This window comes from Salmo salar, chromosome ssa03 (genome assembly GCF_905237065.1).
Source record: "Salmo salar chromosome ssa03, Ssal_v3.1, whole genome shotgun sequence".
Lineage (NCBI taxonomy): Eukaryota > Metazoa > Chordata > Actinopteri > Salmoniformes > Salmonidae > Salmo > Salmo salar.
Window position 1 is genome coordinate 33,760,284 of NC_059444.1, and position 6,168 is coordinate 33,766,451.

The window sequence follows — 6,168 nt, forward strand, 5'->3', positions numbered from 1 at the left end:
GAAAAAATGACAACAGTCATCATTCAGTTCATATTGGGCAAAACATAACAAAAAACACAACCAAGACGAACTGCATGTAGTCATTGATGTATTCACTGCGTGAATAAGGAATATGGGACCAAATACTAAACTTTTGACTACTTTAATACACTAAGTGAATGTGTCCAAGTGAAATGTTCCAAATACTTATTACTTCTTCAAATGGGGGGACTAGATATATAAAGTGCTTTCATTTCTAAATGGTAAAAGAAAAACAGTGCATTCTGATTAAATTGATTCAAATGTATTTTTTACTTATGTAAATGTGAAATGTCTGTTTTTATTTTTAATACATTTGCAAACATAAAAAAAAAACTGTTCGCTTTGTCATTATGTAGATTGATGAGGAATATTTTTTATTTCATCCATTTTAGAATAAGGCTGTAACGTAACAAAATGTGGAAAAACTGAAGGGGTCTGAATACTTTCCGAATGCACTGTAAAAGAAAAACAGTGCATTCTGATTAAATGGATTCAAATGTATTTTTTACTTATGTAAATGTGAAATGTCTGTTTTTATTTTTAATACATTTGCAAACATTTAAAAAAAAACCTGTTCGCTTTGTCATTATGTAGATTGATGAGGAATATTTTTTATTTCATCCATTTTAGAATAAGGCTGTAACGTAACAAAATGTGGAAAAACTGAAGGGGTCTGAATACTTTCCGAATGCACTGTATGTATGAAAATACCTTCAAATAAAAGGTGAGGTTATGCACTGTCGCCTTATATGAAACATTTCATCTCAAATCCAAAATGCTGGAGTATAGTGACAAATGTATTGTAGTTTCACTGTCCAAGTACATTTCCTTCAGAAAGTATTCACACCCCTTTACTTTTTCCACAGGTTGTTGTGTTACAGACTGAATTTAACATTGATTACATTTAGATTGTTGGTCACTGACCTATACACAATACCCCATAATGTCAAATTGGAATGATGTTTATCAAATTTCTTACACATTTATTAAAAATGAAAAGCTGAAATGTCATGAGTCAATAAGTATTCAACCCCTTTGTTATGGCAAGCTTAAATAGGAGTAAAAATCACATAATAAGTTGCATGGACTCACTCTGTGTGCAATAATAGTGCTCAACGTGAATTTGTAATGACTACCTCATCTCTGTACCCCAAACATAACACTTTGTAGTAAGGACAAAAGTGAATTGCTTTGTGGTATTACTTTAGTGCCTTGTTGCAAACAGTATGCAAACAGGATACCATTTTCTGTAAGGTCCCTCAGTCGAGCAGTTCATTTTAAACACAGATTCAATCATAAAGAACAGGGTTTTCCAATGCCTCACAAATAAGGGCAGCTATTGGTAGATGGGTAAAACAATTCTGACATTAAATATCCATTTGAGCATGGTGAAGTTATTAATTACACTTTGGATGGTGTATTAATACACCAAGTCACTACAAAGATACAGGTGTCCTTCCTAACTCAGTTGCCGGAGGGTAAGGAAACCGCTCAGGGATTTCACGTGAGGCCAATGGTGACTTTACAGTTTTTTACAATTGCTAGGACCCATTTCTCAATACTTAGGTCACTTTTTCAAAACTCTTCACACAATGAGCACAACAGCAGTCTATGTGGGCTAAACTGTGGATACTTTTTCATTGCTTTGGCACAAAATGCATTCAATGACTACATCTTTCGAATTTCATGAATTATTTTCTCACTCAGACACAACCACCACCAAAAGTGTATGTACCTACAGGCCAATTTGCACATGTTTACATACTCTTTTCAAAACTGTTAAACTTAAGTTCACAACCTAACATAACACAGAATTGAATAAGACAGCAATTTGCTACATTTCTACAGTAATACCATACTGAAATATATTCCTATCTAAAAAAATAAAATACTATCAAAACAATTAGACCAACCACAGCTGATTCTCACTGTAGCTGAACACCTACCCAGGTGTTAGTCTTTCAATTTCATTACCATCTATACAAAAGGGAATAATAGGAATATGAATAATGATGTACTGTAATGTGGGGCGGCAGCGTAGCCTAGTGGTTAGAACGTTGGACTAGTAACAAAAGGTTGCAAGATCGAATCCCTGAGCTGACAAGGTACACATCTGTTGTTCTGCCCCTGAACAAGGCAGTTAACCCACTGTTCCTAGGCTGTCATTGAAAATAAGAATTTGTTCTTAACTGACTTGCCTAGTTAAATAAATGTAAACATGGACCCAGATAGAGAAGTGGCTGACAGAGGAAGAAGAGTGGCAGGGAGAGGGAGAGAAGTACATATGTGTGGTGGTGGAAGATCAAGAGCTGTAATCTCAGATGAGATTAGGGCTACTATAATTGATAATGTAATAAATCATGGTCTATCAATGAGAGAGGCTGGTCTGAGAGTGCAGCCAAATCTGCAATGCTCAACAGTGGCATTCATTGTTAGAAATTTCCAGCATCCATTGTTAGAAATTTCCGGCAAAACAACAGGTAAGAAGGGCATCTGACTGAACTGCACCTTAGAGAAGTAAATTGAGCAAAGCCTCCAAACCCACTTGTGTGTAATTATTTTTGTATTTCTGCTTAGGACTCAACGGTTACCTCCCACAGGCAGGAGAGGTAGAATTTTCACTGCTGTGCAGGAAACTGCAATCATTGATATGGTCATCAGAATCAATGGCATACAACTCACAGAGATTGTTGGCAGACAACGTCACGTCCTAACCATAGAGAGCTTTTATTTTCTATGGTAGAGTAGGTCAGGGTGTGACTGGGTTTTTTTCTAGTTTATTTAGTTCTATGTTGTTTGGTTCTAGTTTCTTTTTTCTATGTTGGGATTTTTGTATGATCCCCAATTAGAGGCAGCTGGTCATCGTTGTCTCTAATTGGGGATCATATTTAAGTAGTTGTTTTTCCCACCTGTGTTTGTGGGAGATTATTTTGAGTTAGTGCATGTTGCACCTCGTTCGTCATGGTTTGTGGTTTATTTGTAGTTTATCCTGTTAGGGCTAGGGGGCAGTATTGACACGGCTGGATAAAAAACGTACCCGATTTAATCTGGTTACTACTCCTGCCCAGTAACTAGAATATGCATATAATTATTGGCTTTGGATAGAAAACACCCTAAAGTTTCTAAAACTGTTTGAATGGTGTCTGTGAGTATAACAGAACTCATATGGCAGGCAAAAACCTGAGAAGATTTCATGCAGGAAGTGGCCTGTCTGACAAGGTGTCGTTCTTCTTGTCTCTGTTTATTGAAGAGTGAGGATCTTAGCTGTCCCGTGACACTTCCTACGGCTGCCATAGGTTCTCAGAAGGCGGCAAAACGCTGAATCTTGGCTTTGCAGGCTCTGGCTGAAACAAAGTAGCGCGTTTGGGTAGTGGCTGGTTACAGTACTGTGAGACTCAGGCTCGTGCCCGCGTCGACCGAAAGGTTTGTTTTCTTTCCTCTGTTTAGCTAAATGGACATTCCCGGTCGGAATATTATCGCTTTTTTACGAGAAAAATGGCATAAAAATGGATTTTAAACAGCGGTTGACATGCTTCGAAGTACGGTAATGGAATATTTAGATTTTTTTTGTCACGAATTGCACCATGCGCACGACCCTTCTTTACCATTCGGATAGTGTCTGGGACGCACAAACAAAACGCCGCTATTCGGATATAACGATGGATTATTTTGGACCAAACCAACATTTGTTATTGAAGTAGCAGTCCTGGGAGTGCATTCTGACGAAGACAACAAAAGGTAATCAAACTTTTATAATAGTAAATCTGATATTGGTGAGTGCTAAACTTGCCGGGTGTCTAAATAGCTAGCCCGTGATGGCTGGTCTATGTACTTAGAATATTGCAAAATGTGCTTTCACCAAAAAGCTATTTTAAAATCAGACATATCGAGTGCATAGAGGAGTTCTGTATCTATAATTCTTAAAATAATTGTTATGCTTTTTGTGAACGTTTATCGTGAGTAATTTAGTAAATTGTTAGTGAATTCGCCGGAAGTTTGCGGGGGGTTCTGAACGTCACATGCTAATGTAAAAAGCTGGTTTTTGATATAAATATGAACTTGATTGAACAAAACATGCATGTATTGTATAACATAATGTGCTAGGGTTGTCATCTGAATCCTACAGACGAAGAACCATATATATGACAATTTTTCCATTTCAAAATAATCAGTTATTTTTATATTATTCATTGTGTGTACCACATTAGGTGTTTTATGGTTGACAAATAATTCACCATACTCATATCTTCCAACAACAATTGATATTTTTTTGTTATTTCAAAAAATACTTTTTTTATTGCCGTTTTAATTTTTAGAATGTGGAAGAACAGTATATCTCCAGTGATGATTTCAGTTTGTGGAAGAACAATATATGTGACATGTTGCATGACACTTGTAAGATGTCCTTTTTTAATACCTGATATGATGTTTTAAGTACTTTCAAGTACAGATGCCCTTCATGTAAATAACTTAAATGCAATATGTAGTTCATTCATTTAATGGAGGTTCATTTAAAGGTGGTCTATCAACTTTAGCACCGATGACTTTTCTTAAAAGTTGAGTCATGAAATCTTAGTCTCATTTAAAATGAAGCCCTCAATGTGAACATACCATAGAATAACTACAAAAATAGAATACAATTAAATTAATTCAATCAAAAGAAGTACAACTTGTACATATCAAATATGGATCAATGTGATGTGCCAATATGCATGTCCATTATGCAGGTCCCTAAGGTCAATATTACAAAACGTTCAGAAAACCATTCTCTTTGCGTTTAACACTATGATCTGCAATTAAGTTTTGAATTGCGTTAAACCCATGCTAAAGGCAAGAAATGTCCTGTACTGAGGTGACAGCAGTAAATAAGTATTAACTGCTTAGAGTTGATGCTAAATGTGGTGACAGAGATGTATATTGTAATGAATAAAAAAAGGGAATCATTAGGATATTTTATTGTTAGAACAACATGTTGCATGTTGATGGGATGTTAGTAAACTATTCTCTGTGCAATACATGTGACTTTTAACCACCTCACTGAAGTGATCTGTAGTCCAGCTGGTCGCTTGAGAACAGAATCTGGGAGGTGACTGAAGTCTTCACATTGCATCCTCATCACCTTGAATGGTTTTGCTGGTTGTGCTTGTTGTTTCTCGTATGGGACAGTGTAGAAACTGTTGAACAGATGCAGCTTGCGCTCATCAGTCAACTTTCCACAATCCTTTCTGCACGTCGTGGAACACGCTCTTCCCTGCAGGATACAGTGTAACGTTACATATAACTAGCTAGCTACTGTAGCCATGTCGAATCATCCGGTGGATGGACAAAAAGTAGCTAGCTATGTTTCTTCTATAATCTAGCAATAACATTTGTAACGATAATGTATAAGTTAGTAGCCAACGAACTTTAGCTAATATTTTCTCTATAGTTACAAATTAGACAACCCAGAACATAGTTACTGTACTCTATAGCTAGCTAGCTTGATTGTTTGATATACGGTTCTTCCACATACCTCTTTTGGACAGCTTTTCCCAGTTTTTTCTTGACCCTTACGATTTGTATAGGGTTTTCCCGCATCCCGTAAGATCTTCCTTTGCCTGTCTTTCCATTCTTTTAGTTTTGTTTTACGTTTCTTTCCCACATTTCGGTGATTTTCATCAGCAACAGAAAAGTTGTGCGCTTGTCCGTCCATTCTGAGTGGTGCACATAAATGGTTATTCCACGAGAGCCTATCTTTAAATTTAAACATATTGTTAATTAGCGCGTGGAAAGCTTGTGAAACCGGTTCACTATAGAAAAAGGGTGTCCAATAATGATTTTTCATGTATATCTCGTTTTTTTGAAAAATGTCACATATACGGTTCTTCGTCTGTAGGATTCATCTGATGAAGATCATCAAAGGTTAGTGCTGCATTTAGCTGTCTTCTGGGTTTTTGTGACATTATATGCTAGCTTGAAAAATGGGTGTCTGATTATTTCTGGCTTGGTACTCTGCTGACATAATCTAATGTTTTGCTTTCGTTGTAAAGCCTTTTTGAAATCGGACAGTGTGGTTAGATTAACGAGAGTCTTGTCTTTAAATAGCTGTAAAATAGTCATATGTTTGAGAAATTGAAGTAATAGCATTTCAAAGGTTTTGAAAATCGC

The 6,168-nt window shown here is 36.4% G+C and overlaps 1 long non-coding RNA gene across 1 annotated transcript; it reads right to left on the bottom strand.

The window, feature by feature from the left end:
• Positions 1-4,959: 4,959 nt before the first annotated feature.
• LOC106599921 (uncharacterized) lies at positions 4,960-5,592 on the bottom strand. Its single transcript, XR_001327623.2, has 2 exons — positions 5,534-5,592; positions 4,960-5,272 (listed from the first exon to the last, which is right to left on the bottom strand). It is a non-coding gene; the product is annotated as an uncharacterized lncRNA (long non-coding RNA).
• Positions 5,593-6,168: the final 576 nt, after the last annotated feature.